This window comes from Atractosteus spatula, chromosome 12 (assembly GCF_055471065.1).
Source record: "Atractosteus spatula isolate fAtrSpa1 chromosome 12, fAtrSpa1.hap1, whole genome shotgun sequence".
NCBI classification, from domain to species: domain Eukaryota; kingdom Metazoa; phylum Chordata; class Actinopteri; order Semionotiformes; family Lepisosteidae; genus Atractosteus; species Atractosteus spatula.
In genome coordinates, this window is record NC_142717.1 from 16,143,474 (window position 1) to 16,156,160 (window position 12,687).

The window sequence follows — 12,687 nt, forward strand, 5'->3', positions numbered from 1 at the left end:
AGGCCATGATTAATAAAGGTCAATGGGAAATTTGGCCAGGATGCCAGTGTAACAGAAGAAATGCCCTTGGGATTTTTAATGACCACAGAGAGTCAGGACGTCAGTCATCCAAAGGATGGCGCTTTTTTACAATATAGTGTCCCCATTGCTATTGTACCCCCCTACTGGCCCCACTAACACCACTTCCAGCAGAGGCCCAGTTCCAGATGGCTTTAGTTAAGATTTAAAGAGAGTCAAAGCGTTTGTCTCTCAAAGGGTTGAAGGGAGGGCATTCCATAACAGTGGACCGGTAACATAACCGAAAGTCTGAGATTTAGTGCTATTGTAGGTACAGTGTGCAAAGGACAGCCTCAACTGAACAGAGTCTTCGGGAGGTAGTGTAAATATGATGAATACAGATTTTCCCAGTGCCAAAGAAATCAAATATAACATTTTTAAATAATTACAGGTCAGTAACTCTCACATCAGCCATTTTGAAGGAATTCAAGCTGCTAATAGGTAAGTGTTCGTCCAACATCCAGCTTGACATGCATTAATTTTCATACAGGGTTAACGGGTCTGTTGAGAACGCAGTCTCTCTGTGCCTCCACACCACTTCACAGCACTTTGTATGCACAGGTCTTGTTCATAGACTGCAGCTCTCCCTTTAATACTTCTTTATACCATATGCAAGGCTAAGATATTTATTTCTGCCTTTAAGAAATTATGTGAAATGATAATGGTTTGCGTTTGTGGAGGCCATAGTACACTTGTACATGTAGCCACTGAATCCCTGACTGTCTTTTGTTGAGGTTGAGGTTTCTTAAAGGACAGACTTTAATTTAATTATAAAGACTTCACATCCAATTTGAGAATTACAGTTTACTCAAGGACATCAATCCCTACTCAGAGACATTAATCAAATGCATCGCATCACTTTTTCTCTGGCTTAATGCCATCTGTATGCAATTTGTGTGGTGGCACGTTTAGACTAGTAGGATATTTCTGTCGCATTTAAAAAAAACAACAAAAAGCGTGTAGACTCTCTTGAATCTAACTAATGGAACTATACATTGCTTTGCACATTTTTAGACTTACTTTTATTCAAAACCTAAATGTTAAACTGATGTGTTAGATAAGTTACAATAAATATCACCCAGAAATAAAAGAGAAAAAATGAAATATGTTGATTGGTCTGATTTGCCAGTACAATGCTCCATCTATATTCCTTTGACAAGCTTATGAGTAGCACAACTAGGCTACCATCACCATGCTGTTTTTGCTCCCAATATAATATACATTGTTTTGCCCTATCTCTACACAAAACATTTTGACATACTGTATGTTGGTAATATAATTTAAGCGTTTTGTTGCAAACCCCATGTACTGTAGGATTTGAGATGGCTTTTTCTTCAGTTCCATACAAGACCCCTTTGCGGAGTAACTTGTGGAGGATAATGTTGACCATGGACATATTCTCTCATAATTTCTACCCTTCTTTTGATCTGGATCAAAAGGAATGTTATCCCTGATATTAAAGATCTCAGTTGTTTAATCTTCTCAATGGTTGAATCTTTCTTTGAAAGTCACTACCTGACTTAGGGACCTTACAGAGGTATATTTATTCGTCAGCTATGTTAACCGCTATTAAACACACAGACTCCCCTACAACAATTGTGTAATTCATTAAGGTAATTTTAAGGTAAAGTTTGCCAAACAAAGAGTATGAATTCTTATACAATTGTGACTTTTAGATTTTTCTTTCAGCATATTTTTCTGTTCCTGTTTTGACTTTGTGGATGTACCATGTAATTTGCATACCAAAGTGTCAAGACTGCAAGCTATAAAGCAACTAAATGTGAAAACTGTGAATTAACCTTTCTCTGCAAATCCTTGCAAGTCCCCGTGTCAGGGGTGAATTTCCTAAAAAAGATTAATCTTAGAGATTAACAAGCAACTTTACGATGTACATACGTAACATACATGCTACTTCTTTGTGTGTTTCCCAAAACCCCTCTTAATCGGTCATTTTACTAGCGAGTATAAAGTACTTCTTTGTTAACCCCACCATTGAAGTTGCTTAGCAAAAAGCATCACAAGCTGATTGAACAACAATCGATTGACAATACTTTCATAATATGGTGTCTGTTTTGGTCCTTCAGTGAGATTAAATAAAGTTGTGAAAAGGAATATAAAGTAAACAATCGAACTAAATATAAATAAATATTAGGCCCAATGATTTAACTTGAATAATGCATTACTGCATTTCATCATGAAAATTATATCATCTAGTCAAGTATAAAACTTAGCATTTTAATTTTTTTAATTAAATGTATTTTAACAGATTGGGGTTCTCAGGGCATGTGCCCTCGCCACTCCCACCCAGGTTTCCAGCATCACGCAACAGGGAACTTGCCAGCTGAGCTAAAGGAAATCTCCATTAGCCCGGGCAGCCAAGCTTCCTGTTATGCGCAGGGACGTATTCGTTACACTATAACAAATTTACAAATACAAGTAGAGGAGAAAATCCAGATTGTAGCGCCCTCGCCCGGTGGTGAGGAGGAAGCGCACCTAGGCACTCAGGGTACTGCGAAGCAGGCTGGGAGTAGCAGCCGGCGGGAGTCTAAGGGTCAGCACGATGACCAGCAGCTGACCCTCCATATGTAAATAGTGTTATATTCGTTTTAGTGTCCTGTGTAGCTTTGTAAGTATATAGTCTTGTTTACGTGTTACCATCCTAAACCTGTGTACGTGTTCCATCGGTCTCCTTGTGTGTATGTAAATCCTGTGTTTGGATTTGTGGTTTTGATTGGAGAATAAAAGCAGTTGCTTGTTTTGCTATCTTGTCTCCACTTGTCCTTTGTCCTGTGTGAACTTGAAAACGCTACAAGATAAAAGAAAGAAAACATAAACAGAACAAAAAAAATAAACTGCCAGCAGTAATGAGGTAAATATTTATATAACTTAGTTATATTTTTACATATATCAAATGTTTTCCTTGCTTTAACATTTTTCATGTTCTTTATGGAATTTAAATAAAATTTCAACTCCACCTCAAAAGTACTAAAAGAGGGAGTATTATTGGACCATTTGACTTATGAATATGAAATTTATCCAGGATGACTAATAAATTACTTACTGTATAAATAAATGTTCTTTTCCCAAATTTCCTCTTACATAGTACAACAAAATATCAAAATCCTTAATATAAAATCTTAGTACTCTAAATTTCCAGATAATTGTCGTTACGTGAATTTAATGTGCTCTGCCTGGCGATCTCTGTCGCTAAGGTTGGCGCAAGATGTAGCCAGTTTAAGAAGCACTTAGTGATTAACGAGTGAGTCGGGGAGCATTTAGATTACGAAGCCTTTAACGTGCTACTTTAGTTACGATGGGTTTTGGGAAACACTCGTAAATTAACGATAGATCTTAAGATCGAGTTTACTATGTTCTTAGCGCTAGATGCTTTCGGGAAACTCGCCCCAGAGTACCATTTTTCAATTAACCATTTTTTATTGTTTGCTGATGCATTTTCTTTTAATTACTTGAGTGCTTTTTTAATCAAGTTCTGTCATGGGGAGTATGTAAATTGCAAAGTTTGCAAAGAACAGAGTGATGTGCTCTATTGATCTGTAATCTCTCGAAAGTCAGCAATGCCTTTGGCACCCTGCCATGAGAGTCCCATCTCATTCGCCTTCTGTTTCCAGCAACAGTACTAAAATATTGTCAGTTCAAAACTCTGAAAGACGTAGGATCCTGAAGTGTTTTGATCTACACACAAAAATTTGAGGAGGTTCAGCCTCACAGGCGGACTGCTCATACAGTATTTTTCTCAACTCTACCGCTGCTTGCAAGGCAGTTTCTTACCTTGTCCCTCCCAACTGCTTGCAAGTTGCCTACCTATTATTTTTTCCTCCATCAATCTTTCAAATAGCCTCCATTTCTCTCATTTCTTCCCCTCATTTAAGACTCACCCCATCCTGAGCAAGGAGCCCCTGAATAGCCTCTGGTCCCTTTGCCTACTCCTAGATCTTTCTTTTCTACATTGTCTCCCTGTTACTGTTCATTCTACCCCTGTTCCTTCTTTTCAGCCCTATCTGTTTCTCCATTCATTGGAATCTCTCTTCTTATTGGTTAACTCTGGCTTTTTAAGGTGCTCCCAATTTACACTTTTCTACATCTTTTAAATCTACATTAAATGCTTATGGGATATCAATCTTCTATCTTGTGACACACTGACTTTTTGTCTTAAGAGAACTAAAACAAACCAGTACAACTCAAACACCTACTGTATATTTATTATTTTAAAATACAGTCATACTGTACCTTTGTCCTTATGAAACTCTCCTCGACTAATTCCAACTTTGCTTTTCCCATGGTCCCTTCTCTACCAGTCCTCTCTTTGTTAATGAGACAATAGTTGATTTCTTTTTCACCTACTGTATGTATAATTTTAACTTAAAATTTAACCTGGATTCCCCTCAGAACTATTTTCCCGCCTACGTACAGTACATGCTGGTCTTTCAAAACATATCATACATACATCTGAACAAACTCCAGTGTGCTGAAGCAAACTTTTCTACAGCTATTGTCGTAATTGTCCACTCACCACATTTATATCTTCCATCTTTATTTTTGCAATGGTGGTTTTGGGGTCAACATACTTTGCCTTTTGGGGTTCAAGCCTCTTCATCATATGGCCAGGAGGTGGTTACCCATTAACAAAGGGTTAAATGAAACCTTTCTCACCAAGCATTCCAAGCATTCACAAGCATTCAATCCTTGGATGTTGTTGTCTCTAGTGAAATATAGAAATAAAATAATTTGACATAATTTGAATGCTTCCATCTTTAATACTAACAGATCAGACATTTGTCTGATTTGTTTACTGTACCAACAGTAACTTTGCATTGTATGCTTACTGTACATCACCATCAGCATTGAGCTTTATGGACTGTAAAAAAATGTATCATTCTACTGTATTCTAGGGTGTCTTATTGACCACATGTAGTTTAAGGTTGTCTCACACATTTTTGTCACTCTTGCAGCGTTAAATCCATATTTCTCTGTCAATAATAGATGAATGGATACAAATGTTATGTTTCATCACATCTCACAGTTAAATACTAATACATGATGTGTTATTAAAGTGTTTACATAGAAAAGCAGAAGTGTTTCACGTACTAGAAGGACTCATCAAATATCCAGGGCCAAATGACATCTCACAATTTTCAGCAGTCACTCAAGGCAGGGATTGTTCCCATAGATAGGGGAGCAATTAATTATAGATAAATAAGTTTAACATCTAGTAAATGTAAGGTTATGGAAACAATTATTAGAACCAGGAAATCACCTATATAGAAATAACATCCTAGATTATAGTCAGCATGGATTTAGGAAAGGTAGGTCTTGCCAAACCAATTTATTTGAGTTGAACCGTAATGGACACACATATAGCGAATGATATGGTGATAAACTTCTCTATAAAATATTAATTCTAAAATTAGTCACTTGGCATTCAGGGACATTTGTATTGAGAACAGATTAATATATAGGAAATAAAGAGTAAATGTTACAATTTTGGTGATGTAAAATGATGTAGTGGAGTACCACAGGGATCTGTTCTATGATAACCAGTTTTCCTACTTTATGATCTTGATTCTGGTAGAGTTAGTAAACAAGTCAGGTTTGTAGATGATAACAAATTAGGAAAATTAGCTTACGCTGTAGATGCTGCAAATGACATTCATAAACATTTAGATACAATTCAAGATGGGGCAAACCCCTAGCTGATAACATTCAATGCAGATAAGTGCAGGATTTTCCATGAAGGTAGTAAAAACATAAACTATAATTATAAAAAGGGTAAACTCTGAGCTTGAAAAAGATACAAATGAAAAAGACTTGTTTTTAACTCTTTAAAAACAAAGATGGCACATCACGTACATTTTTAGTAAGCAATAATAAAGCCAAACAGAATGCTACACTGTATAGTCACGTTTAAATTGTACAATGCACTAACTTTTTAAAATATTTTGCATTATTTTGGTTACCATGCTATAACAATAATATGGCTGCTGTATAATCTGTCTTAAAGGACTTTTTCACATTTTAATGTGTTACAGCATGGAACCATAATTTATTTAACTGAGAATTTTTGCCACTCATCAACACAAATAATGTTAAAGTAAAAAAAAACTATACATTTTACTAAATTAATTAAAAATAAAAAACAGAAAATAATTGAATGCATAAGCATTCACCCCCTTGCTTTGACACGCCTAAATTACCTCTGAAATAACCAACTCTCTTCTCCAAGTCACATTATTACTTGACTGGAGTCCACATATAGTCCACATGTAGTTGAGGTGTTTCACATGATTTCAGAATAAATACACCTGTGTCTTGGAGCTTACCCATGTAGTAAGTGCATTTCTAAGGAAACACTACACCATGAAGACCACCGAACATTCCAAGCATTCCAATCCGAGACAAGGTTCTTGAAAAATACGTCAGGGAAAGGATATAAGAAAATTTCCAAGGCATTGAATATACCTCGATGCACAGTGAAGTCCATCATTACAAAGGTGAGAAAATATGGAACAAATGTGAATCTGCCCAGAATCGTCCATCCTCCAAAACTGAGTGTCGGGGCAGGAAGAGCCATAGTAAGGGATGCCACCAAGAGGCCTACGGCATGACAGTCCTCCATGACAGAGATGGGAGAAACTGTGCATGGAGACAACAATAGCACACACGCTTCATAAATCTGGCTTGTACAGAAGGGTGGCAAGAAGAAAGCCTTTGTTGAAAAAAACTTGGCTGGAGTTTGCCCAAAGGCATGTGAGAGACTCAACAATTTGGAGGAAGTTTCTATGGTCTGGTGAGACCAAAATTGAACTTTATGTTTGGTGCAAACCTAACACAGCACATCACACTGAGAACGCCATCCCTACAGTGAAGCATGATGGTGGCTCATAAAGATAGAAGGAAAAATGGATGGAGCTACGTAATCCTGGAGAAAAACGTGCTGCAATCCGCAAGAGCCGAAACATACAGCAAAAGCTACACTGGAGTGGCTTAAAACCAAAAAGGTCAATGTCCTGGAGTGGCCAAGTTAAAGCCCAGACCTGAATCCAATTGAGCACCTGTGGAATTACTTAAAAATTGCTGTTCACAAATGGTCCCCATCCAACTTGATGGAGCTTGAAAAATGTTGCCAAGCAGAAGGGACAAAAATTTTAGTCCTAAGATGTGCAACGTTGATAGAGACTTACCCAAAGAGACTCAGAGCTGTAATTGCTGACAAGGTGGTCTTACCAAGTATCAACTCTGGGGGTGGGGGTTAAAATCTTATATATTCAATTATTTTCTGTTTTTTATTTTTAAATGGATTTTTTTTTTACTTTGACATTATAGGGTACTTTTTGTTGATGAGTGGCAAAAATTCTCAAATATACAATGGTTCCATGTTGTAACACAATAAAATGTGAAAAAGTCAAGGGGTGTAGACTCTATAAGCACTGTACAAGGAGACTTGATACAAGTATTCAAAATCTTCAAAAAAAATGATGAAGTCAATGCAGTGGACTTCTTTAAAATGAACAGTGAAATGCAAATCAGAGGACACAAGTGCAAACTACAAGGAAGTGCATTTAAAATGGAGAATACAAGGCACTTCTTTTCAAATAGTGTTGTGGGAGTATAGAACACACTACTCAGCCACACAGCTGAAGCTGATGTTTTAGCTCCCTTCAAAAAATGGCTGAATGAGATCCTTGTATCAATAAGCTGCTAACTATCAAACAGGCCAGTTTGGCAGAACAGCCTGCCTCTTGTTTGTAACCTTAAGATTTTTTAAGAAATCAGGTGATTTTATAAATTTGCTTAACCCGAAATGTGGGGATGCAGTCAGCCATTGGTGCAATTCTTATTACAGGTACTTTTTAAATACATTTAAGTAAATTTAGGCTACTCAAACACAAATATGGAGCTGCAAAACAGAAATTACAGTGATGGAATAAAAGGCATATGTAAGCCTTTTACTTCTGCAATTTTGCCAGCAAATACCCTTAATGTAATTTCTGAGAAGAGTGATGCTGGCTAATGTACTTAGGAATGCGTGACCAGCTTTAAACACATAATTTCCATCTGCTACACTGGCAGGGCTCCATTCCTGACTGGTTCAGTAATTATATTTAAAAAATATACTACTCTGCAGTCTGGGTTGGAAAAAACAGAGCTGGACCAATACCCTATACAGTTACAAGTAACAAATAGTAAATGAAATAAAATATGTATTAAAATCTTTTTAAAAAAGGAGTTTGATTTCAGCATTCTATAATTATACTTACTTTGGATGGTTAAAGACTGCTGTAGGATTTGAGATTTATAATTTTCAGTTTTTAAAATATATTCCCTAAAGAAACATTCTGCTACTTCAATTTGCTGTTAGAGCTGGCGGTGTTTTGTTTTTATAGCTCACCTCAATTGGTTTATTCTCTATAATCTTTGTGGGCTGTCTGCTGAAGTTAAGTCAATATTCGTGTTAGCCTCTTCCATTAGACTAATGACATTGCCTCTGGAGACTACAGTGCACTCACCATCATAGTGCTGGGGCATTTGGAAGCTACAGTTATATGTGTATTTCCAGCTTTAAACCATAATTTTTAATATATACTAGGTAGGACAAAGTATCCTATACTGTAGATCAGACACCAAATCAGACACTTCAGGTTTTAAGGAAATTTGTTCTTGTTTTAATCTCTGCTCTCTCCCCACTTAGGCATCGTATGATCTTACTGAATAACAGATTTCTTTTACAGTTTATATCTTAACATCTTGGTTAACAATCTGACAGCTACATACAACCAGTACTTGTTATGCCATGGCTGGATGGCCTGCATTGATGCGGTCTCACTGACGGGTGGAGATTAAATGCAGTACTCAGGTTGATGCAGGCGGACTGACTGATAAGCCAGGCACATTGAGTCTGACTGAAGCCTGGAAAATAAAGGAGGACAGGTACACAGCTATGGTGAAGCTGACAGGACAGGGACTTTTCTAAATTCAGTGCAGATAGTCAAGAGTATCTGTAAGGATACTCTGAAGAGGAGATATGGATCCTGTGCAGACGCTGGAGTAGGTGGGAGGCACGGCAACAAACAATCCGAAACGAGGAACAAGTTCGTGGTCAGAGGGAGAAAGGAAGGTCGAAAACCAGATCAAACCCAGGTGGCAAACAATCCAAGTCGTGAGGCGATATCATGGTCGAAGGGAGGAATGTAGGTAGAAATCACTCAAGGACACAGGTGGCAAACGATCCGAGTAGCAAGGCAAAATCCGATGTCCGAAGGCAAAAAGGGTAGTCGATAATCCAGGAAGTCACAGGGTATAGAAATCGCTAGGTAGAGCTCTCAAGGAGTTTACTCAATACAGAGCAGCAATACATGGGTTGGAGAGGCTTAAATAGTGCAGCCTGCCACACTGTAGGGCGTCTGATGTAGAGTTAACAGGTGCGGGGGCATTTGTAATTATCGCCCTGCTGCTGGTACTGATTTGTTCTCTTGGGGGCTGGTCTGGGCAGGTTGGTGGTCGTGACGGTATAGGTGAGTCAGAAGGAAAGCAGTGGAATCGAGGAATTTGAGGAATTGGTGGATTTTGTAGTGTTGTATATAGTAGATATTCTGATCTACTCCTGCAACATTCAGGAACACATCAGACATGTCTTGTGACTCAGGGAGCACCATCTCTACACCAAACTAGAAAATTGAGAGTTCAACAAGCCTGAGTTGGCCTTCCTGGGCCAGATGGAGTGGTGTTCTCACTCATTGGGACAGGACCACACCCACTCTCACATCTGAAGGATCTAGGATCACACATTCTCCCTTCTCTTAACGACAGACTACTGTTCTTTTAAATTTTCTCCATTCATTGGAAGTTTCATTTCACACCTCTCTGCACCCATTCTGACTTCACACCTCTTGATTGGCCTCTCTTTCTGACCCCTGCTCCCGCCTCTCACTCCTCCTCCCTCCCAACCTTTGTTCTCCCGCTACTTTACCTTTGCCTACTGCCCTGTCTCTCTCACACCTGAAGAAGGCTCCACGGTCGAAACGTTGTGTTCTCTTTCTTCTTTTTTTCAGCATGGAATAAACCTATTACTTGTTTCTTTGCAGCCTACGCATGCTGACGCAGCTACCCACCTGAACTACTATCCTGAATGATGGATTGGGCTTTATTTTGACAGCGGATGGTGTGGATCTCATCGATTGATGGTAAATCACATCCTATAATCCTCTGTGCAGTTGCCACAGCACTTTGTAGAACATCTCTGTCATGCATGGTAGTATTGCTGTGCCACACAGCGATGCCACTAGTGACACTTTCTATGGTGCTGTGGTAAAAGTTCATGAGGAACTGCTTCCTCATGCTGCATTTCTTTAAGCACCGCAGAAAGTGCAAATGAGTTGTGCATTTTTCAGACTGGCTACAGTGTTGTGAGACCAAGCCAAGTCTGTGGAGATCTGCACGAACCTAAAGCAGTTGACAGTTTCCACTGTTGTGCCATTGATGCTGATTGGGGCGTGCCTCCCCCTGGGTCTCCTGAAATCCGCAATGAGTTCTTTTGTCTTGTTGACATTCAGGGCCAGATTGTTGTCAAGACACCATTTTGTAAGATGCTCCACCTCACTCCTGTATGCGGACTCATCGTTATTGTTGATCAGCCCTTTAATAGTGGTGTCATCTGCAATCTTAATGATGTAGTTGCTGCTGTAAGTGGCTGTACAGTCATAGGTGAACAAGGAGTATAGCCTAGGACTGAGACAGCAGCCTTGTGGAGCTCCAGTGTTTAGGATCACTGTAGAGGAGATATTGCTGCCAATTTTCACCACCTGAGGTCTGTCCATCAGGAAATCCAGTATCCAGTTGCAGATGGAGTTGCATAAGCCCAGATTCCTGAGTTTTGGGACCAGGACCATATCCAGAAGAGAGGTACTTTAGCAGAGGACATACTCCAGATTGTTGTGGTCTGTGAAGATGCAGACAAGATCTGTGTCTCACCTAAGAAGGTCCACCCATTCTTCCAGGGCCATCTTCACTGCTAGACGTTCATGGTGTACCACGTCATAATTGTGCTCAGTCAGGCACAACTTCCAGGAAAAGAAATAACAGGGGTGAAGTGCGAGTGGTGTTCTCACTCATTGGGACAGGACCACACCCATCCCACATCTGAAGCATCCCCCTTTGACTTCAAAGGGAGAAGTGGGACCTGGATGGAGGACTGGAACCAAAGTGACTTATGGCTTTAAATCCTTGAAGGCTCTCTGCGCTTTGGGGGTTGGGGATTTACTTCCATTGGCTAGGCTCCTTTTTAGTGAGACTAGTGATGGGAGCCACAACTGTACTGAAGTTTCTGATGAAGCAGTGGTTGAAATTGCAAACCCCAAGAAGCGCTGGATGTGCTTGAGGGTGGTGAAAGCAGGCCAGTGTCTACCTCCCGCAACTTTGCTGGGTTCTATCTATAGAACTCGAGGAGAGGATATGACCAGGAAGGCCAACTCAGGCTTGTTGAACTCTCAATTTTCTAGTTTGGTGTAGAGATGGTGCTCCCTGAGTCACAAGACATGTGTGATGTGTTCCTGAATGTTGCAGGAGTAGATCAGAATATTTACTATATACAGCACTACAAAATCCACCAGGAAGTCCTGAAAAAATGTCATTCACAAAGTTCTGGAAGACAGCCGCAGCATTGTAGAGCCAGAGCCAGAGATGAGGAGGGTCCAGAGGTTCTCCTCAATATATTCCTTCAGAGCTCTGGTCTCCAGCAATGAGAGGACGAACAGGAGGCCTCTGGATGGTGTGGTGCTAGGTAGAAGATATATAGGGCTGTCATATTTCCAGTACCGTGGGAGCATTTATAACTCTTTCTTGCTCAATATGTCCACTATGTTGTGATGGGCCTGAGGAAGGTTGTCAAGACTGAGATCCATGGCATCAGGCAGAAATTGCAATGGGAGACAGACACTCCAACAGGTAGAACCCCAGGCCAATCCAGGTGATGGTTAAGGGCCTGGAGCCACGGGAACCCAAGAATCAATGGGCAGCACATTGAAAGAACACACAGGAATTTGATAGTTTCACTGTGCAGTGTCCCTACAGTCAGGGTCAGGGTTGTGGTCTTTTTCAGACTCTGGCCTGAGCCTAGTGGGCTCTCGTTCAGATGCCGTGCTATCAGAACCTGTTCACAGGAAACCAGGGAAATGTTCAAATCCTGAATGGTCTTTAGGTTGATGAAATTCCTGCACTGGAGTTGACGAAGCTGTGGCTGGTCAACCCACAGGACAGTGTGGTGAAGAGAGTAAGTCTTTGCAGGAAGAGAGAAGTTGCTGCTCCACTCGATATGCTCTTCTTATTGCTTAACAAGCAGGGATGTCTTCTGGGGTGCTCCAGGCAGGTTATCTGTGTGTGCCAGTGTACGCTGCAGTAGCACAAAGACAATCTCTCAGTCTTGCCTTACGTTCTTTTCGGGTGATTTGTATGATGCCCACGTTTATGCTCTTCCTCTGTTTTCCCTGGTAAAATGATATCTGCAAGTCAGGAGGTCGCATGTGTGAGAGGCAGGAACCAAGGGGAATGTTGTGTGGTGCATACACAGGTCCTCTGATTTCTTTCTTGGTGGTGTTCCCTTGTGTTGATCTGGATAGC